The 23,806-nt window shown below is 32.0% G+C and overlaps 1 protein-coding gene across 7 annotated transcripts in view; it reads left to right on the top strand.

The window, feature by feature from the left end:
• Positions 1-23,806, top strand: part of LOC117167645 (connectin) — a 526,083-nt gene that overhangs the window by 489,605 nt on the left and 12,672 nt on the right. The window lies entirely within an intron of this gene.

Genomic DNA, 23,806 nt, shown 5'->3' with positions numbered 1-23,806 from the left:
TTTTTAAAGCTCTTGAAAATATGTTGAAATTAAAAAAAACATGAAGTATTTGAAATCCTTTAAAATCTCATACCAAATTATTAGAATCATTTTAAAATTCCTTGGAATCTATTAGAATATCCTAAAATATATCAAATCCTTTAAAATCTCACATTGAATTGCTGTAATCAATTTAAATTCCTTGGCGTCTTTTAAAACTTCCTCAAATACTTAAAATCCTTACAAATCTTTTGAAATCTCTTGAAAATATCTTAAAATTAAAAAAAAACATGAAATATTTCAAGTCCTTTAAAATCTCATACTAAATTATTAAAATCATTTTTAAATTCCTTGAAATCTATTAAAATATCCTACAAAAAAATCTATCAATTAAAATCTTTTGAAATCTCTTGAAAATTCCTTGAAAATTTAAAAATACCCTAAAAAAATAGATGTAATTTTATAATTATATACAAAAATCGTTTTAGAAATAGTTAAACTTTGACTCGAGTAATTTAAATAGTTTAACTAATCTACAGAAAGTTAAATTTTTAATGTCTTAAAATTTTTCTGTTTTCTAAATTTCTGTCTGAAATAATTTTATTTAGAGATTGTCTAATTGAAAAACATACATTTAAATTTTGAACGCTTTCAGTTTATTGATGATTATTAATTTTTCATACATAAACTTCCAAGTTTGCAATTCTAAATTTGAAACCTTGAATCCCATCGAGTTAAAAATTATTCTTATTGAATAGTTTAAAATTTTTGAAAGTTAAATTTCGAAAGCTTTGAATTGTTGTTGATTCCATTTTCAAAACTCTAATCTACAAACATTTCAATATTTAACGTTTTAAAACTTTTCTCTTTTTTAAGTTCAATCTGAAGCTTTACAAAATTTCAAGTGATTTCAAAAGATTTTTAAGGATTTTAAATATTTCAGGGTGTTTTAACAGATCTCAAGGAATTTTCAATTTATTTTTATAATTTAGAAGAATTTCAAAGAATTACAAAAAATTTTACAAGGCTTATTTTTTAAAATTCCAAAGTAATTTGGAAATCCTAAAAACAGTCCTAGGCATTTCAAAAGATTTTGAAGGATTTGAGCAATTTGAGCGAATTTTACAGATTCCAAGGAATTTTCATTGATTACAGTAATTTAATATGATATTTTGAAGGATTTAAAATATTTCAGGGAATTTTCAAATTTTGAAGGAATTTTCAAGAGCTTTAAAAAATTTCAAGCAATTTCAAAAGATTTGTAAGGATTTTAAATATTTGTGAATGTTTTAAAAGATGCCAAGTAATTTTCAATTTATTTTTATAATTCCAAGGAATTTCAAAAAATTAGAAAATGTTTAGGAAGTTTATTTTTAAAAATTCTAAAGTAATTTAGAAGTCTTTAAAAGGTGTCTAGGTCTTTGAAAAGATTTTGAAGGTTTCGAAATACTTGAGAGTATTTAAAAATGTCCCAAAGTATTTTTAATTGATTACAGAAATTTAGTGTGATATTTTAAAGGATTTGAAATATTTGAGGTTATTTTTAAAATTTCAAGAGATTTTTTACAGATTTTTAAGCATTTTAACCTTTGGAGGGCCGGAAAATCAATATTTTGGCTCACTAGGTAAACTTCTTTAATTTTAATTTATACATTAAAATATTCATTTTTGTAACATTATTACCGGTTTTCAATGTAATTGAAGTTAAATTGATCCTTCCCAACCCCTTTTTAACTATCCCATACCCCTTGAATTTACTATTCAAATTTTGTCAAAACGGTGCCTTGTTTCGTTTACATGAGATTATAATTACAAACAAATATTGTTATAAAATGTTTTGAACGTTACTATTTGATATAACTGAATATAAATTCATCCCCCTCGCCTTTTTTTGAACACTTTTTCCAATTTTAAACACTTTTCAAATGAAGCAAAGGCGTAGGTTTTATTTTTCACCTCATTATAAGGGTTGTTTTTGAATTTACGGTATTTTTTATGTCAGATTTGGATTCAGCGTCAAAAAATGCATCGAAAATGTATATTTGCAATTCCAAATATACGAAAATTGACTTGCGTGACTAAGGGGGTGAGACACTTCTAAAGCAACCCCAGAAATTTGAATAAACACGCTATATAATGTTTATATGACGTAACAAGCTGATATTCTATTGAAAATACAATTTTTTTCGAATTCAAAATTTTAAACATTGGCTGTTTCGCACAAGACCGGAAAGCCAATATATTGGCTCACCCCCTGATCGACACTTTGTCTATGATCAATCAATGATATAAGATAAATATTGGGCCAACTTTCTGAGGTCGATTTTCTTCCCAAATTGCCGACCCTCTAAAGGTTAAATATTTGAGAATGTTTTAACAAATGTCAAGGAATTTTCTTCCTATTTTTTTAATTTTAAGGAATTTCAAAGAATTTTAAAGAAGTATTTTAAGAATCTTAAAAAGAGGTCAAGGTATCTCAAAATATTTTGAAGGTATTGCAATATTTGAGAGTATTTTTAAATGTTTCAAGGTATTTTCAATTGACTACGGTGATTTAATATGATATTTTGAAAGATTTAATATATTTTATGATATTTTAATAGATTGCAAGGAATTTTTAATTGATTTCAATAATGTAGTATGATATTGTAAAAAATTTGTAATATCTTAGGGTATTTTTAAATTTTCAAGGAATTTTTAAGATATTTCAAAATATTTTTAAGGATTTCAAATATTTGAGGATGTTTAAAAAGATTTCATTTAATCTTCAATTCATTTTTATAAATTAAAGGAATTTCAAAGAATTTCAATAATTATAACAGGGTTGTTTAAAAAAACTCCAAAGTACATTAAAAATCTTAAAAAGATGTCAAAATTTTTCAAAATATTTTGAAGGTTTCGAAATATTTGAGAGTATTTTAAAATGTTCTAAGGAATTTTCAATTGATTACGGTAATTTAATATGAGATTTCGAAGGATTTGATACATCCTAGGATATTTTACTAGCTTCCAAAGACTTTTCAATTGATTTCAATAATTTAGTATGAGATTTTAAAGGATTTAAATAATTTAGGGTATTTTTAAATTTTCAAGAAATTTTCAAGAGCTTTGCAAAATTTGAAGAGATTTTAAAGGATTTAAAATATTTTAGGATCTTCTAAAACATTTCAAGGAGTTTTCAATTATTTTCAATCATTTAAAGCAATTTCAAAGAATTTTAACTATTTTTTTCAATTTTTCTGGTTGAAAGTGGAACTGCTTTGTTAAAAATGTGTTTTTTTTTGTTGATGGGTTAACAGTTTAGTAGAAAAAGTTTGTTTTCTGGAAATTTAACTATTTTGCAGAATTTCTTTGTTTGTTTAAAAATTAATTTCTTTTAACTACAAGAAAATTAATCTTTTTGGTCGAAAATTTAACTATGATTAAAGATTAATTTTTCTATAGAAAATTAGACTTGGTGAAATATAATTTTCGTTTGTGGAAAGTTCATGTATTTGATTAAAAATGACTTTTTTTCGTATACAGTTTAGCCTTTTGGATACAAATTTAACTTTTTGTTTGAAAATTTAACAATTTTGTATTAAAAAAATTTAACAAAATTTTTTTCTAATTTATGTATTTTATTCAAATTTTTGTTGTTGCAGCAAATTAATTGTTTTAGTTGAAAGTTTAAATATTTCTATTAAAAGTTAGTCAACTATTAATTAAACTTAATGTTATATTTGATAATTATAATATTAACATTAATAATATATATAATAGTAATAATATTCATACCATATACGCCTGCAAAACATAACCTCAAAATCGACTCATACATGAAATGAAGAATCACGCGAAACATTAAGGTCATGCGATACTTAGAAAATTTTAGATTTTACCAGTTTTAGGTTCCCCCGGCTTTTTTCCTAGAATAATAAATATTTTGTCGTAAAAATTTGGGAAATGATAGCGAACATGCTAACGGACGTCCCCACACACTTTTTTGTAGGTTAATTAAAAAAAGTTTTAATTTAGCAAAATGTGATTCATTTGCATAGTGCTTAGGAAATAGTATCGATTTTTTCAATGTTAGATTCCCCCGGCTTTTTTCCTAGGATAAGAAATATTTTGCCTTCAAAATCTGGGAAATGATAGCGAACATGCTAACGGACGTCCCCACACACTTTTTTTGTGTTTTTTTTTCATCAAAAAATTTTTGATATTGCTGACAACGTGCGTGTATATCTCGAGGTTATGTGTGTTACAATTCACCCGAGCGTTACTTCCAAACTACACAATATTTTTGGCCAAAAACTTTGGACTTACAAATAAACATAGTAACTAATATCCCGGAACTAACCTTGTTTGCAGGCAATCAAAAAAGTTTATTTCATAAATAATTTCCAGATTATCGGAAAGGCAGAGATGAAAAACGACGTAACCTCAAAATAATGCATAGGCATAAAATTTGTATTTAGCACAATACATTTTTTTTGTTATTATCCATCAAAAAAGAGTCTGGGGACGTCCGTTATGATATTTTATAGCATCTCCGAATTCAGTTTTTTAAAATTTTCATTTTTGTGGAAAAAAAGCCGGGGAAACCGTAAGTATCACATGCATTTCCGGCTTACACACAAACCCACAGTGGTAATCATGCACCTTCTGTTTTGCGGCTCCCAAACGGTAGGTATGGTGGGGGTAAATTTCATCCACGATCTGGCAGCTCTACGCCGCTGGCTGGCCTTCGAGGAATTTGACAAATGAAGGAAACAAACCAGAAGAATGTTTGTCAGTGATCATCACTATTATCAAAAAACATTTACTTCATATGGCATTCTCGCATAATTTCACATTACACATTTTCGCGATTACCTAACACTTATAATACCTGGAAAGAAGGCTTACATTAAAAGGTATTAAAATTTTGGAATCTCTATGCATGCCTTTTCTGTCTTTCGTTTTTTAATCCTCATTATGCGGCGAAAATAATAAGATTCGGATCCCTTTCGAAGCCGATCGGAGCTACCGGACGTAACCACCAATAAATTAAAGACACAATTTTCGATTGAAGCATTAGAACGCGCTCCAAAAGCATGACATTTTCAAAATCTAGTATCATTGTTATTAAGAATTCAGCAATTGGAGTTTATCCATACTGTGAAATTTCTTCGACCATTATTAACATTAATGAGAGAAGGCGTTTTATTTTGATCATATGGTCCAATATAAATAAAAGCGGATTTAGATGTCAATGAATCTTTATTTGTCAATTTTAATTAATATAACGAACGTACGTTTCAACCGAGTTGCAGGTCTTCTTCAAGGTAATACATCGCTTGTCAATTTTGATATTAATATCCAAAACCAAGACATTTCAATTATGCTTTAGTCATTTATAACGGAGCATAATTTTGGAGTGAGCCAATTCAGTTAATTGTTGAAGTTTAAAATTTATTTGTATCCATATTTTGGAGTGTCCTTTTTCATATATAAGAAAACACATAAAAATTTTTTTTAATTTGAAGCCTCAAAATTAAAATAGGCTCCAAATTATGTTATATTTATTAGATTTTAAAAACAAATTGTACGACAACAGATACTTTTTGTTTGGAAGGACAAACATGGTATCTGTTGTCGTACAATTTGTTTTTAAAATGTAGTAAATATAACATAATTTAGAGCCTATTTTAACTTCGAGGCATCAAATTTAAAAAAAAATTTATGTGTGTTTTCTTATATATAAAAAAGGACTCTCCAAAATATGGATACAACTAAATGTTAAACAATTGACATCTGAATCCACTTTTATTTATATTGGACCGTATGACCACAACAAAACGCATCCTCTTATTACTAGTAGCATTGTATACAAGAATACATCTCTCTATTGTAAAATTTTCGCTTTGTTCAAATATTAGCAATTACAAAATTATAAAATCATGATAAAAACCCTGGCGGACCGAAGGAACCGAATGGAGCCTCTACAAAGTACCCGTATAGACCGTGACCTTATATAGGGAATTTTAACGTAGAATCCGAATTTAAAGAACTTAAAAGTTGATTTTGCTGTTTTTTTTTTGAGTTTTTAAAAAGGATCCGAATGGGGAACCAATGGGGTCTTTACGGGTACTTTGTAGAGGTTCCATTCGGTTCCTTCGGTCCGCCAGGGAAATTCAAAAAAATACTTTTCACCAGAGCCATATGTGTGGAAATTAATCGTGAGATCGTAAAATGACCGATGCTATCGTTTAAAAAGCTTTTTACTTCATTATTATTGAAAAAACAGTAAATAAATGTAGCGAAATGAGCTAAATTAAAAGGGATTACAATTTTTCTATTTCTTGGTTGTGGAGATTCAAAACAGGAGGACGAAAACGGGATCCATAAGTATTTAATATTTCTCACGTTACCACTGGATGCATGAAATTTTTCAATACTTTTTAATGCAAGCCTTCTTACCGGGTACTTTCAAAGTAATTATACATTAAGAAAAAGGAAATCTTATTTTATTGTATATTATTGTAATTTATTGTATGTTCCTGCAAAATTAACTAATTTGTATCAAGGTACCAACCGGAATCTGAGAAAATGTGTTATTTCAATTAAGTTGCCCATTCAATTAACAGGACGAAATGACCAATTATTCAAATTTATACTTAAATGTGAAAATGTGCAATTGGAGTTGAACGAAAACATTATTAGCATATATTTCAAACTTTGAAATATTGAAATATCACTATGTCACTATTTGATAGTGAAAGTTTACTAATTAAATGAGTGAAATTATCATAACTCCGAAACGAGCACGGGACTGAAGTTCTTTAGACCTACGTTACCAGGCCTGGCTTAGTAACATGGGAATTCGGAGAAAATCCCGGTAATATTTTTAATTATAAAAGTTTAATAGATATGCGTAATAATGTAGAATGTGCATGATTTTAAAATAATTCTTCCCGCAAGAATGTTAAATATGACATTTATAAATGTTATGCTTTAAGTTTAAATGATCCTAGTTATTCCCTGCAAGTAGTAACGTACTTTCTGTTCAGCCTTTCAAACCCCGCCCTGCATGCAAGCCTGGCAACCATTAAAATCACAAAATAAGCAATAATTTGTAATTCTAAAATTTAATTTATGCAATGTAATTTAAGTTTTAGCGGCAGTATCCGATTTTTAACTTTTTTATACATACTCTTAGCATTATAGTGCAAAAGGTTTCATAAAAATCCATGGATTGAGGCCGGATTTAAAAGTTTAAACCTTATTTGACTCCACTAAATTAATTTATCAATGCGGAATGAGGATTTCCTTCAAACTATATTCAGATGCTTCCCTAGTAGCACGGAACATTCCCGGAACGTTCCGCGGAAACCTTCGCAACGTTCCATTGGAGCGTTCCAGGAACGTTCCCTGAGCGTGTAAAATGTCCACCACTTGGGAACATCCAGTGGAACATTCCACTGGAACATTCAAAAAATAAATTATCGTTATTGTTATTATCAATGAATATCCTATAAACCGTACGTGATATATCAAAATTAATGTCAGTTTATGATATAGATACCATATTACAATGTAGTATATGCGGTAATCAAAACTCAAAAATGACATCTATTTTTACCTGTCTCTCACTGTTTACGAGATAATTGTTATTAAAAATAACAATAATGGAAGGTTCCCTACAGGTCCCAGTGGAACGATACTGGAACATTCCTAAGCTGCGGACATTTTACACGGTCAGGGCACGTTCCTGTAACGTTCCACTGGAACGTTCCAAAGGTTTCCGCGGAATGTTCTTGGCACGTTCTCGGAACGTTCCATGCTATTAAGGTTGAGTATAAATTAACTACATATTTCACTCTATGCTCCAAGAGTTCATGCAATTTTTTTGCAGCCTGTAATTTTTATTTGACAGGCAGTCCACCCTCCCAGCGTTATACCCCGATAACAGTAATGACTTCTAAAAATGACGAGACTGCCCTACTGTAAGGTGGCATTACATTTTCTCGACGCGCATACCGCCGAACCCTCAATCAACCACCACATGACACCGCCTCATACCACAGTACTACAATACCATACCCAGTCCTCAGCATAACTAGCAGTACAGCTCGTGTAGAGAATGCTGTATTAGGTTTAATTCGTTTTTTTCATCGACGCATGCATGCGATTCACGCTAAATTAGGAACCAACTCATTAGCTTAATGATGTTGATTAGCTATTTCAGGCTCACCCTTGCGAATCATCTAGCCAAAAATGCCGAAAATCACAAACTCGATTCGGGTGAAATGGTCGAAATTGAGAGGGGCTGCTGTGAGGAATACGGGGTGAGAGTAGCGAGGCCGCGAAATGAAATTGAAGCCAGTGACTGTGAAAATGCGGCGTAGATTTGCACGAGGGGGTCCTTTCTCGGTGAGCTGGCTTTTAGCGGGTCCCGATACGTAGGGTTGCCTACCTCAGGGGTAGGCGTGTCCCTATATTAGGTTTTAATCATTTAGGGGATGAAATTTTAGGGACGGGGGCGTGGCAGTCTGCTTCTCTACCGGGTACACCCCTTCCTGCTTCAACTTGGTCCTGCTGAGGCCAGGCTGCCACTTTCCTTATTCTGGCAGCAGCAGCATCAGAAGGGAAACCACAAAATCCGTCTGCAGAACGTGTCTCGTCTTCTATGAACTATTAGTTCCTTCCTACACAGGGCATATTCTAACGGCTAGTTCTAACCAAAAGGTCAGTTCTAAAAAAAATGGTCAGTTCTAAAACTTGATAATGGTCAGTGCAAAACTACATTTTAGCACAAAACGGCCATGAAAAGTAATTGATTTTAGCTATAATTTTTTTTTTTTAATTGCGCAGCAGTGCACTACAAACACAAATAAGTATGTTAACAGTTTCAACACTATGCGCAGAAAAATCGAGTTTTCAAATCCTTTTTTTTTTTTTAGTTTTTTTTTAGTTTTCGTATAATAGGGGTTCGGTCAGTTCTAAAAGAGGTTTCAGAAGGTTAATTATATTACCTCACTGTTGAAAATTTCTATATTGTAAGTTTATAATAAGAGTGAATGACGCCTGAAACAAAAGACCTTGGCCACTAATGGACTCAAATGGGGAACCTTACATAACGACTTCGTGAGGTTCTTCGCTTGGGCTGATTGCTAGAGAGATTGATCAGCAACCTGGGTCACGCCTATCCCGAAAGGGAAATGGCTTAATGGTGTAATAATAATAATAATAATAATAAAAAGGGTGAAATAAAGTATTAAATTTTAATATGGTTTTAGAATACATGTAAAATTGTAATTTTCAAATGCATTTCCACGCGTTTTATGCATTTTAAGTTTACAATACATCTACTGTAATTTCAAATTCGATTTATTTACAAAGCAAGCATTGAAATTTTACCATGCAATACCATTATCGTTATTTCGCATTATTCTGACGTTGTATAAATATGGTAAAATCCTATAAATTTTGATTAGTACGGGGTTGCATACTTCACTAAACAATTCTGTGTCTCAATTTTGGGTCTATGTCGGACTCAAATTGAGTACAAATTTGAGTACAAACAATTAAAAATTGCTTAGTTTTAAATTGTTTAAAACTGTGAAAATCAAAGAAGGAAGTTTTAAAACTAAAGATATCCCAAATTGAATAATTCCATATTAATCTTTCAAAATTATACAATCGCAAATTTAAAAAAAAATTGAACGATTTTGAAGAAAATAAGTTCCAAATTGAACAATTCATAAATTAACAACTGTAAATATTATAGAAAATTGTTTTAAAATGTATTGAAGATTAAAAATTTTTAATATATAGGAAAGCCCCTGGAAAATACTTTAAACTTTGTAATGCAAACTATCAAGCAACTCTACACAATATCGAATTCTAGCGCCCCGTTTTGTTGGACCCAGAGTGCTTGTAAAAATGTTTCAAATTTCCATTTTGAAAAATTTAATTACACATCTTTTTTCCTATGAAAAAAATGGTAGCTCTTGATAATGGTGTATGTTAAATGTTCAAATATTTATATTAAAAAAAGATACTACTATTTTTTCATAACATTCTAAAAATCCGACAGTGATAATTTCCAGCGTTTGGGGAGTCGAATGAAATTTGAGCACGCTAAAAGTTCGAGCGGGAAAGTTGTTAAAAAAGGAATAATGAAGTTTTTCGAAAAGTATTACTTGGATTTATTGAGCGCTTAAAAACTATGATTGTTTTACTTCCAGCGCTTCCGGTACTCGCGCGTAGGCAAGATATTCTGTGCCCGGGTAATCGAGTGCGAGTAGCAGCTCGTTGAAAGTACACAATGCAAATTAAATAAGTACGAAAAAATGGTGTTTTATTTTGTACATGTTTGATTTTGCTTTTTAGGCTTACCCAATGGGAAATTGACTACTGGCAGCGTCGGCTCAATACAGACCGCCAGTACTGGCGGATTGCTGGCGGGACCTTAGTATGATAACTGTTCGGTACTGACTTTCAGTACTGGCATTCAGTACTGCACCAGTGCTGGCAACCAGTATTGGCGCGGTACTTAGACATGAAGATTAGACAGAGTTAAACCAACGCTCATTTAAATTTATCACAAGAAGAGGCCTGGATAAGATGTGTGAACTAGAATATCGCTCAAATGATGATAAGCTTTATTTTTAGTCTAAATAGAAAAACAAAAACTCAACTCAGATACGATTGAGCATTTTTAATCGTATCTCGGAAAGCAACGAAGATTTTTAAACGTTTTTTGGCTTAAATTAAAGATAGGTTTTTAGGCTCTATGTCATATAATTTTCAACTTTTTGCAACAATTTTCCTAGGTCATGTTAAAAGTAGAAGTCGGGGTTCAAAATTTGCGAAAATCTTGAATTTAAAAAAAAAATGTCTCACGTTCTGTCTTCTCTTCAAAGCGTTAAAAATATATCTATTAGAAATAATCTATTAAATATATCTACTTTTGCCAGTATCGGTATAGTAATTGAACTGCAATTCCCCTAGTAATGCACACAGCACTGTTCCCCCAAGATGTGGCTGGACGTTGGCAAGACCACTGGCTCAGCAATGCGTCAGATGTGAGTTATGGCTCAATGCAGGCATTTCCCAATGGGTATTTTCTGCTATATACAATAACATAAGAAGTAAATTTTAAAGTAGAATAATGTACTTTAATCCTCATCAGATTTTAGAAACATTTTAAACTGAATTTCTGTCGCGCCCCACCTTCCCCTACTGTAGTATCGTAAATTAATAAAGCTATATATTGTAATTTGAATAGAAACTGCACGTATAATTACTAGTTGATTGTAAATATCACCAAAGCATTTTTTTAAATGTATGTGCCTTATTTCCACCAGTTTTGCTCATATTTCGTGTCCACGAAATACCAAAATGATCAAGTATAATGCTTTTTTTAAAAATTAAATTGATGTAGTATGTTCATCGAACTCATTTATGAAACATATTTCAATATATGAAAATTTTTGAATTGTTCTAAGATATATTGTGATGATCCTGAAGGAGAAAGAATTTGCCCATTAAACTAAATACAGTGAAACTCTTTTATAGCGCCAATTTTGGGGCTGACGATGAGTGGGAACGAATTTATTATAGCCCGCTCCACTTTTATTTGTTCAGGCTTGAGTGCTCGCCTAAATGACAACCGCACACCCCGCGGCCCCCGCACAGCTCGTGTTATACGTGCCTGCGGCGCAGCATCAATTCTCGGAAGGGATATAGAAAGGAGGGCTATTGAAGAGTTTCAATGTAATTCAGGTTTTCTAAAAACGGGAAGAAATATCTGGGTGTTTTTACTGAATTACATATTAATACATTCGACTTATCATTCTTGTTCACTATCTCAGCAAGCAGCTCATGTGCTTTATTATTATGGAGAAGTAACCTAGGAGTGACACAAACTTCAAATAGGTAGTCTCAGATTCATTTTTCTTCAATGTTTTGTTTTCATATGCACACTGAGCAGGAAATGTGGATATTTTCCTCATTGATTGGTTGAGCACGCGCTATTTCATTGCGTAGATTCACATGGAAGTGCCCACTGTTCGGTTTTAGCGTTTCAGAAAATAGATTCAAAATGTTAGTTTTTATTGCAGCTTCGATATGTGAAGATTTTATATAGAAATATTTGTAGGCTTCAAGTTTACATTATTATGGTTTACATTTTGTGTTTCAGAAATGAATAGTTTTGTTAGGGTTCAGGAAATTTTCTATTAGGGAGACACCTCATTACCTTTGAGAGTGGGTGGGGTAGTATTTCAGAAAAGTATATCGGATAAACGGAGGGCTGAGACGGTCTACAAAAAGGAAGTAGATGTGCCTCTTCCATCGTCAAAGGGGGGGGGGTTGTAGCAACCAAAACCCCTCACTTGGCTACGCCAAGTTCAGAACTGTAAATTCTTTATCTTTTTTGAAAATATAACAGAGCATAACAGCGATTCTGCTACTTTAAAAGAAAGTACGTCAATGCACACTTGTTTCAGTTCAATTTTCTTTCCTATGGTTATGAAGCATAACAAACTCTTATAAGAAACTCTCATCTTACGGATGATTTTTCTAACTTGTAGGGAACAAGCTCACAATATGTTCCGTTCTATCTTTTGTTAAATTGTTTCTTTCTTCCTTCTCGAATCACAGATTTCTCTAAAACGCTTTTTTTTCTTTGGTATATTTTTCTCTGTTTTAACCATTTTTTTCTGAGAAGGCTTAAAAAGTGCAAGGTAAAGTTTTTTTGTAGCTACGTAAAAGATTAAAGTAATAAATTCGCTTTGGTTTTCGTAGAGAGACAAACAGGTGATCTATAAAATAAAAACAAAAGTATAAAGCTTCACCGCTTTCTAAAACAGAATGTGCGTACAGTGTACATAATCACTGAAACTCTAAAGCTAATGTTTCAAGTATCGAGTTGTGCTTCAACTCGTTTATATGTGTGTTGCATAAATGCTTCCTATCCATTACACACATTTTGCGGACAGTGTTTTATACCGATATTGTTTTCAATATTTCTCTGCATAGTCAACAAATGATAGTTTATAAATTTCAAATCTTATAAGGGGCATTATTTTTTAAGTCTTGACCCAAGAAATAAATCAATCTCACATAGTAAAAAAGAATGCTTATTCAGTTAAGACACTTATATATATATATATATATATATATATATATCGGTATGATTGACGGACACACGCCTACTGACGTTAGTCTTTTCTTTTTTTTTATGCGAAGCATGTGCCTGGTCCTAAGTATAAGCGAAATTTAACAAATTTGACTTAATTACATAATCCACATTCAGACAACCGAAAGTTATAATTGCCAACTCAATAATAATATACAGCAACCCCTAATTTTTTACCTGAATAAATTCGAAGAGCCTTCGTGTAAACGTTCAAAAAATTTGAAAATGTGAAATAATCACCCAAAGCACTTTCAGAAAAGCGCAAGGTATATTCCCGAACCAATAATAATATTCAACAATCCCTAAGACATCTCCCAATTTTTTGTTAATCATGTTGCCACTGATATTTTACTTCACAAAGTAAAAGTTTAAAGTATAAAACCGCGTTTCTAACCAGCAGTTTATCATTACATTCGGAAATGTTCCATGCAGGCATGATAAAGAAAATGGTATAAAATTGCAAATCATTACAATTACTAGAGCATCTGCAAAGAAGGCGAGTTTACCCCCCTCCCTCATTTCTTGAGTCAAAACAGATCTTAGTAATTGATCCTCCCACTATTAAGTTTCCACCGCCCTTAGTCCAATTTGGCGCTTCATTTGAAAATTGAAAGAGATTATTATGCTCATAAATGAGTAAATAAAACAAATAACAATGAATAATATTATAAATAATTATAATACAAATAAATATATTGATATCATACTTTTATCAAAACAATGCAATAATATAATATGTTCAATATTGTGCATACTTTTCAGAATTTCCTATTTTTTTCAACAAATCAAGATTTTCTTTTTTGTTTAAATATTGGTAAAATTCCATACATATTAGGTTTTTAAAGTTGAACTGAACAGTAATAACATTTATAACTGCCTCAAGTAACATACGATTACGTTCGTCGCTCCACTGAATATTTATGAGCAGAAAATTACGTTCGCAATTCGCGTTACGCCCAGTACAGACAAAAGAATATTGCACTATTTTTAAATGTGGCGAATAGGAATCGATGTTTTTGTTTGTCGCAAAAAATCACAAATCTTTGAATTGCAAGACTTTTTAAAGCATTCAACATCATTCCAATTTCCTTTTAAAAAATAATTCAAATTCATGACTTGATTGATAAAGTGAAGAACTGGAACAGGAAACACAAACCGAATATATACCAGGTTATGGTCTTTTCATACGATCAGCAGTACGGCTGCGGGGCCGTTTCGAAATCGAAAATCTAACGGATCTCTGTTTCGATCGACACAAGTTAGAAAAAGAGGTCCGTTCGATTTTCGACTTTCGACACGGTCTCGGAGTCCTACTGCATCTTTCATTAGCACAATTTCCACGGTAAATCCACGTAACTTTGTCATTGGTCAAACGACAAAAATTATTCCCCTCGACCTAAGGCTTTGCTCGATGAAACTGTGAACAAAATTTAGGTCAGCGCAATAAAACAAAAATCGAAAAAGAAGGACGTCTGGTCACCCTGCCCAGAAATAACTTTTGTTCCAAAGGTCAAAAAGTCGCCTGATTGCGAATATCAATATCAACGTAAACTTTACACCGACAATCGGAAGGTTAGTTACACGCGCGTAGAACTGTTGGGTGAAGAAAAACTTTGGTCCCGAAAAGATCGTGAAGTAAGGGTTGCCAACTTCAATTTTAAAGACCTGCGTTACCGACAGGTTCGATCAGCAAACGTATTTGAATTCTGTAACTGGGCAACACTTTTTTCACTCTCCTAGCGAGGCGAAAGTTTCTCTCCTGCAACAGTTTTACGCGCGTCTAGCTAATCTTCCGCTCTTTGGTATAAAACTGACTTATCTGACAAAAGCAGTTATAACCTCTTAATCCCTGCCGAAATAAATGGGCTCGCCGAGGCTCGGCATCATGCCTCATCTATGACGGCCCAAAATTTAATTATTTTAATATATTTAGAACGTTTATAAAAACAAACCATTGTACCAAAAATTTAATAAAATACTTAATCTGTCAAAACCTAACTTTTCATGCTTTAATTATTTCAAAATATACTGTAAGTGCTTAATTTCTGGTAAACACTTTTCACTGATTTCCGCCAAAATTGTTTTTTTTTTCAGAATTACTGTTCTAACGTTTATTTTTGAGTATGAATTGCATCAGATCGAAAATTTTCTAATCATAGAAAGCTATTTTATGTGAAAAAATAATATGGAAATAAGAAAATATGGCCATCATTTGCAATTCTCACCATACACCGCACATACACCATACCCCACTCTCTCCTATTTTTTAAAAAATATTGGTCTTTTTCGGTGCAGAATTAATCTTCACGGTTGCAAATACAACTTCTTGGCTGAATGTTAAAAATTATTACTTTTTTGCTCAAGATGCGTTATTTTTGTTTACCATTCATCTCTTTGCTACGAAATTGAACCACTTTCTTGAAAATTGATTATTTTCAGTTAAAACTTTTAATTATTTTGTTAAAAATTCGTATTTTTCGGTCAGAAATAATTCTTATTCCTCAAAACTTAATATTCTGTATTGAAAATTTTATCGTCTTGTCAAAACTTAATCTACTTTCTTTAAAAAAGTGATTTTTTTTAAATTACCTTGTATGTTCGGCAATTCAACTGTTTCGTTAAGCACACATTTATCTCTTTTGTTTAAAAATAGGTTGTGTACACAAAGCTGGTACCGATTAAAAAAAAAAACCGGCACCGACGTTGGAAAGGGGCAGAGGTTTGACCAACACAATTTCTATGATTAGTTACAGGGATGCCTTCCTGCCCCCACGAGATGTTGGAAATGGGTAGGGGTTTCGAATTAAATTATTTCTGTAAACAGTCACAGGGGTGCCCCCCACGAAACGTTGGAAAAGGGTTCGGGTTTGGCCAACATTATTTCTGAGAACAGTCACAAGGGTGCCTTCCCGACCCCTCGAGAAGTTGGAAAGGGGTAAGGGTTTGGCCAACATTATTTCTGTGAACATTCACAGGGGTGCCTTGCCCTACCCACGAGACTTTGAAAATAGGTAGTGGTTTGACCAGCATTATTTCTGTAAGCAGTCACAGGAGTTCCATAGAGCCCCTATTTGAATTTCGTGGAGTCCATGAATTCCGTGAATTCGGTGTGTTTTTAAGTACACTGCACGATCAGAAACCATAAAAAGCTTGCATGTGAGAAAAAGATAATGAGAAATCAGATAATTATGATCTCAAAAGTCGACCATTCACTCCGGCTGATCAGAATGCTCCTGAATTCGGTATCATTTTTGTAGCATATCAAAATGATATTGATTTCAGTATCATTTGGAAAAAATTTTTAGAGAAATAACTTAAGTTTTAAATTAAAATTATTAATTTTGAAGAAAATAATTTAATTTTGTAGCAAAGAGATGAATGGTAAACAAAAATGACACCTTTTTAGCCAAGACAATTAATTTTTGAAAAAGTAATTCAACATTCAACCAAAAAGTTGTATTTGCAACCGAAAAGATTAATTTTGCTCAGAAAAAAGGCCAATTTTTAACAAAATACATGATTATTCTAATGAAGTCGAACGTTTCGAACGTTATATTTTTTCATGAAGTCTTAAGGAAATCACATAATATTATGAAGAGCATAAACTCGCAACAATCAAGTCGTTGTAGCAATGCCGAAGTCAGTAAAACCATATTTGGAGTCGTATGATCAAAGTCACATGACATTTATAAAACAATGTGACATAGACTTCATCCTACTTCGAAGTGTATAGCCCCTCGCTTTCAACTGAATATATTTTAGATTTCAAGCAGAAAATCTCAAAAATGAAAAGTTGTATTTTGTGACACTGACTAATAAAAAAATTAAGAAAAAATCTATTTTCTTACGGTAAAATCAGCGATATAAAAAAGGAAATCGCTAATAACTTGAAACTTGTGGCATGTAGGGGGGCGTACATTTATAAAAAATACATTGTTTATCAGACCGTGAATATATAATGGCTCATCGTATGAGAAAATATCACACGTCTGAAAAGTATATAATCATGTGTCAAGGGTTAATAAGAAAAATGTTTAAAAATCAATTCTGATTATTGAGGATCATTATTTATATCAATTAAACAGTTTAGTAAGAGGGATTATAAACAATGGATTATGTTACAAATTGTTTTTAAATTAGTTAAACAAAAATTGACCCAGATTTCGTGAACCTACCGAAGATATTCGTAATCAGTGGACTTTTTTTAACTTTTGAAAAAAAGTAATCTCGGGGACCTATTGGTGCATTGAGAAGTATTAGTGGATTACGTGTAGATTACATGTCAAATGTTCTGTTTTTGTTATCATCGTCTCCGTCATCGGGATTTCTTAATTTTTAGCTATAGTTCGAACTCCGAGCATTGCCGTTGACGCTCGAATGCGCGGAGAAGAAGAATGCAGCTGACAACTCCGAGAATTGTCGCGCGTCGGTTAGTTTGAAAATCTGTCTCGAAAATGTTTTTATGTACATAGTTTACAAACATATGTCAAAATGATAAATATCTCACCTTACTTTTAACGTAGCCTATGAAATCTCGTGCAATATATTAATATTGAAAAACGTTAAAATTTTGGCAAAAAAACCTTAAGATTCGACCGTTTTGCTCCCGGCGATTCTCGAGGCGTTATTTATGAAATTCATAGGTTGCGAGCGACGCTAAAGTGGGGATGGTGCGTGAGCGACAAACCGCGGAAGCGACAATGTTCGGCGTTTAGTCTGTGATTTGAACCCGATTTAGTGTAATCAATCGGAATTCTTTTTTTGATAAAATAGAACTTAATTAATACACAGAAGAAGGAGACACAAACTGAATAATTCTAATCTAATCTGCATTTTCATTTGCATAATACTTAATAAGGTAAATTCTTCTTGATGAAAGTAGTTTTTGTTTATTATTGTTATAATTTTAAAAAGTAGAGCATACCATAGCAAAAAAGAACAGGCCTTGACATGTTTTCCCTATGTAGGGCAATGATTTGCAAAAGCGTTACACTCTATATATAGCCCTTGCCAGTTTATCCGACGAGGCCTACACCAGAAGTAGGGAAAACTGGTCAGTACCTTACTAAGCCCACATTTATATTTATGCACGGGTGTGAGTGCACGTGGGAATGGTCTCTAGTTGTACATTGGTTTGCGTTAATAAAAGTGGTCGCAGAATCTTTCGGGGACGAAATTTGTAGTTTTTTGAGTTTATTGGAGATACGTATTCTTCCTTCACTTTTTTATTTTTTGAAATATTGTTGTACAATTTTTGCTTACTTAAGGAAGGTGTCCTACCAGTTTTATTTGATCTAAACCATTTTTGAGGCCGGGAGAGTGTTCTTCTCTAAAAAGATCATTTTTTAATTTTTCTCGTAAACGATGTAAGATATTGCAAAAAAGCAAGACGTATTTTTCATCGAACTGTTTTGGACTTGCAAACTTTTATTTAAAATTTTTTTCGTATGAGTCATTTTTTGCAAGTGAAATCAGAAAATTCAATTTTATGAAAAAAAAAGTTCTCCCAAATTCAGCAAAAAATTGGCTAAAAATTCAAGTGTGTTTAGGGGACCCTTAACCCGAACAATATGACAATATAGGCTACGAAAAACCATATTTTCGGGGTTCCTGGATGTTACCATGCCTCAGAGTGTCAAGTAGCTTATTAAGATTGTTTAACGTGTAGTTGGGTTTAAAAGCACAAAACCCAAGAGATCGTATTGGTTCACTTCGGGAAAACTTTAAGAAACGAAAAAGTTCTAGAATGCATTGAATTTTTTAATGCGCATACACTATTTTTACAGAATGTATTGAGATATTTGTTGTTGACTGAAGACACAGTATGGAAATATGCAAGGTCTCTACGTTGGAAAAATAAACACTAATAATGTTGGTTTCATTTTAATAACCTTTATTAGAGATATTAGAAGATATCTATGTCATCTTTATCCTTTTATTAGCGACATTATGTGCTTTTGTTTAAAAATAACTGTGGAAAATTTTAATCAGTTAATCTGAACCGGAGACTTAATCTGCTCAAAACGATGACTATTGTAAAAATTTGTATAAATTTAGGAAATAAATGTTTGAATTTTGTAATTGAGTCTTAAATTCAAGAAAATTTTACCTAAAATCAGGTAAATTTCAAGACTTTCGACCATTTGTTTGTCAAAATCTAGGTCCAGGTTCTTGGACTTATCAAGATTAACAAGGAATTATTTCAATTATTCACATTATGAAATTATAATTATAATATAATATACCTATATAAAATTATTTAAAAAATAAACGATTGACACAGCTGTGCTTAATACTTTTTGCCATATGTATCATATCTTGCGTTGTTATGGAATATCATACTTAACGTGTTTTATTTTCTAATTTATTGTAATAATAAACAGGAGTTTTTTCATGTAATCTTAAGAATAAATCAATAAGTTATTTTTATTTTTTGTTCATCGTTATACTTCTCTATTTACATATGTTAATTGATTTTATAGTCCAAATGATGCCCGAAAAACGTTTAGCGTCATGCAGACCTTGCAAAGTATAAAAACAAACTTTACAAAGATATATCTTTCTTTTCGTTATTGCATTACGAAAATATGAAACAAAAATGTCTGTAGCCACCATCTCACTGCACCCATCGATATAAAAATTAAGTGCACTAGTGTTATTATTGTCATTGTCGGTGAATGACACAATGACGTTTCACCTTATTGCAATATAACTCCCTTTGAAGTGGAGAGTTAGTTTCATTTTTAAAATATATTCTCAACTTTTTTAAAGGATATACTAACATAAGTGGGAAATGCTCTTAAGATCTAAGAATGTTCTTAAAGTAGGAAAAATTAGAATATTTCCCCCTTAATTTTAGAATATTTTGTTCGGTGCGAAGGTTTTCGCTAAACCCTCGCCGCTAATTAATTTTTGATTTTGAAAATAACTATAAAAAATATTTAAATAATATATAAAAATAAAATATAAAAAATATGTGGACACCGTTACGTACAACATTTTTATATCCCCACCCCCTCGCTGCCCTTCCTGTAACGAAGTATTTTAGTGACTGCTTTCACCCCCCTAGATATATAGTATAGTAGAACTGTACGTATTTCTCATATGATCCCTATTTAATAAGTTATTTTTCTATACCTGTAGGAACATGAAAATAATTTTAACGTGTAATCTCTATATGGATTCCTTTGCCAAAACTCATCACAAATGAAATCCCTTTTATCATCATTATACGCAGGATTGAAAGGTTCCTTAAGGGCCCAAGTCTAGCTTGGAACTCTTTATTTTATTAAGGGTCCGTGTCCGAACCTTTAAATTTCTGGAGGGTTCGGATGCGGACCCATACCCTTTAAGTTCTAAAGGGTCTAGGTCCGGAACGGAACCTTTTATATTATTATGGGTTTGGGTTCGTACCCAGAATCTCAAAAATTTAAAGGGTCCACCCGGAACCCGGACTGTTTAACATCGGGTCCAGCCTAAAAGGTTCCTTGAAATGATATGAAGCCTCGGCTGAAATAGCGTTATATCAACACATATTTTGTATGTATGGAATTCTATGTATATACGTTTTTCTTTTAACTGTTTTTCTATTCCGCGGAAGCACTGCAATCGAAAATTCTAAAATTGAATTGGAAAAGAAATTTCAAAATAGACGAGGTTATATACTTCGCAAATGTATCTTTCTAAGTCTAACATTGGACTTTTGAATAAAGGTAAAAAAATTAAATTGATTAGAATTGCACGCAGGAAAAAAAAAGGGCTAGAAAGGCTAGAGTAAAACGTCCAGAACCGGTAATATCAAATATAATTGTAACAGAAGTTACATCGAATGTGATATCATTTAATTAAGAACTAATTTGTTAACGTAAAAAAAGCCGACCGATTACCCACCGCTTCAGTTCGTTCCCATCCTTGTTCCAGGAACTTGTTTCGCCTAACGTATCAATCCGGCTAATAATTATTAGTAAATACCTGACTGTAAGATTTATATCTCAGTGTGTGAGTTGGTAATATTCTAACCACCCATGAGAAGGAAGATTATTCTGAATTCTGGTTTATAGAAGAGTAAGTGAATAAATTTAATAATCCAAAATGGAATTTCCTAATTGACTTCACTTTTCTCAATCTCAGCAGTCCAAATCCCTAAGTTGCCTCCCTGGAATAGTGTATCCCGCTATGTAATATTCAAAAATAATAAAATGCATAAATGAGTGATAAATAATTATTAGAAATTGTACTAAAATAATTTTTGAATTACTTTTATAATAAAACAAAAATAAAACTTTAAATTACAATTACACGAACAATTAACTGTTTTTCTTTCCTTTCTTATAATTAAATACTAGAAATTATGTTTGCATTTTTTACAATATGTTTATGACCCAGATTATGAATGATCTAACCTAATTATTTTTATTTTTAATAATTGACATGTGCCGAATTCAATTAAAATTTTGTTTGTCGACACTCTTAAGCGAATGTAGTTTTCTATTCTTATCCTTCAAAAGTTCTACATTAAGATGAAGATATGTCCACTTACGAGGTTAATTGGGACAGATGCGGAGGCAATGGAAGTAAATAACCTCGACTATTTTGACATTTCATTCTGAATTCAATTTTTCAATTTATGATCGCAGCGCTTCCACGGAATAGAAAAGCAGTTTAAAGAAAAAATCATATAGATAGAAGTCCATGGATGTAGAATATGTGTTGATACAACGTTATTTCAGCCGAGGCTTCATATATCTGAAAATTTACAAAGATAATTTGTAAGAGGGGGAGCAGTTTTATGTGGAGGGATTGAAATTATTAAGTTAAAATGAGATTGCGCAAAATAATTCTACGGAACTACAGATGCGCAGAAGAGTGATATTGCACATAGCATTTGCAGTTGTGCAGTAAAGTTTAATAACACATGTTGATGTACAGTGAAGTTACACGATACTAGGGATACCCAATTCGATTGCGATTCCTTCGAAGAATCGATTCTTGCTGCCTCAGAATCGATCCTTCGGAATCGATTTTTTGCTGAAATCGTCGGAATCGACTTCAATCCTAGCGAATCACAGAGCAGCAAGAGTGCCGACGGTACCGTCTCCTGTCGGCGCATAACGCAAAACAGAAAAAAACTGCCAATTACAAAATACGTTTAAGAAGACTGAAATCTAAAGGTGTTCTGTAATTAGCTATTCATTTTCATTTTGTTTTGCATTTTGCGCCTGTATGGGATTTCACCCTTAGATTAGATTAGTTTGCGACTTTGCGTCAGTGATCCCAACTTTGGCATTTTGTGCTACTGCGCTTGCCTGGCTCAGCAGCCCTCATTGATCGCTGTTGGCGCGCGGTTCAAACCGGGTATAATTAACAACTATGGAAATTAAAATAGTTTTTATAAATTGCACACAAATTTCAGAAAAAACGTAATTTGTGATTTAAGAAGGACGAACATTAGAATGCAAAAACCTTGGTTAATGAAATATAAATTCAGCTTTTAAATTTAAAGTAAATATGATTTTATTTTCAAAATATACGCATTATTATTTTCTTTCAACATTACATTAAAATTAGGTTATTTCTAAAATTCATGTGTAATTTATAATAATTATCTATTTTAATTTCAAAAAGTAGTATACTTTGCGTCACTTATAAATGTGCAATACAGTTAGGGGGTATTTATATAGATGCAGTAGCGTTACATATAATTTGGGGTTCGCAGTAAAATTATGTGCCATATACACATGCGCGGTATAGTTATGTTGCACTTATGGCTGCGCAACACTACCCGTGGTATGTAAAAATTATAGTAGGATTCCATATCACTTATATCTGCTCAGTAGAATCCCATGGAACCTACAGGTGCGTAGTATAGCTAAATCTCACTAATATATGTGCAGTGAAGTTATCGGACATTTTTATGTATTTAGTAGAGTTACAGCGGACGTACGGATGCGCAGTAGAGTTTCGTGGTATTTATATTTGCGCAATTAAGTTACGTGACACATATATCTGTAAAGTAGAGTTTGCCAGTACTTACGGCTGCATAGTGGAGTGCAATGTACCTAGTGATATAATTATTCTTTTCGAAACTATTGTTATATTTATTTTAAAATAATGTATTGAAATTCAGTGAACCACACCATATTTTCAGTGAAAGACACCCTAAAATTTGAAATCACCCTTTGGAATTTAAAAGAATTTAGAAAGTAATTTGTAAGAAATATTATGTAATTAAATTTGTTTAGACGATAAAGAACATCATTTTGTATAGTTATGCGTGTTTTTAAAAGAAAAGATGAAGTTTTTGTCAAGAACGAATATCTTCAATATTGTGTCGCTACGTTCATTTGATTAGTTCACGAATTTGCCAAATTCATTCTGGGATGACGATGATTAATTTTTGAGGTCCGGAAATCCAAAATCAATTAGAAATATATTGAAATATTTAGATCCTTAGAAAGAGATGTCCTAGAAATGAAGAAAGCAAATAGCAATCATAGCAACATGGATATCAATAAAAAATGCGGAGAATTCCCTAAAAACGTCCTTATGTTAGGTGTCGTTCAGTGAGGGATACGTCTGTCATTCACTGGTTTTGAAGGAACGATAATAGTATTTCAAATATATTAAATCTACTCAAATTTGAAACTAATATTTATC

Source organism: Belonocnema kinseyi, chromosome 2 (assembly GCF_010883055.1).
Source record: "Belonocnema kinseyi isolate 2016_QV_RU_SX_M_011 chromosome 2, B_treatae_v1, whole genome shotgun sequence".
Taxonomy (NCBI): Eukaryota; Metazoa; Arthropoda; class Insecta; order Hymenoptera; family Cynipidae; genus Belonocnema; species Belonocnema kinseyi.
Note: the sequence above shows the minus strand (reverse complement) of the source record. Positions and strands in the feature narration are given on the sequence as shown.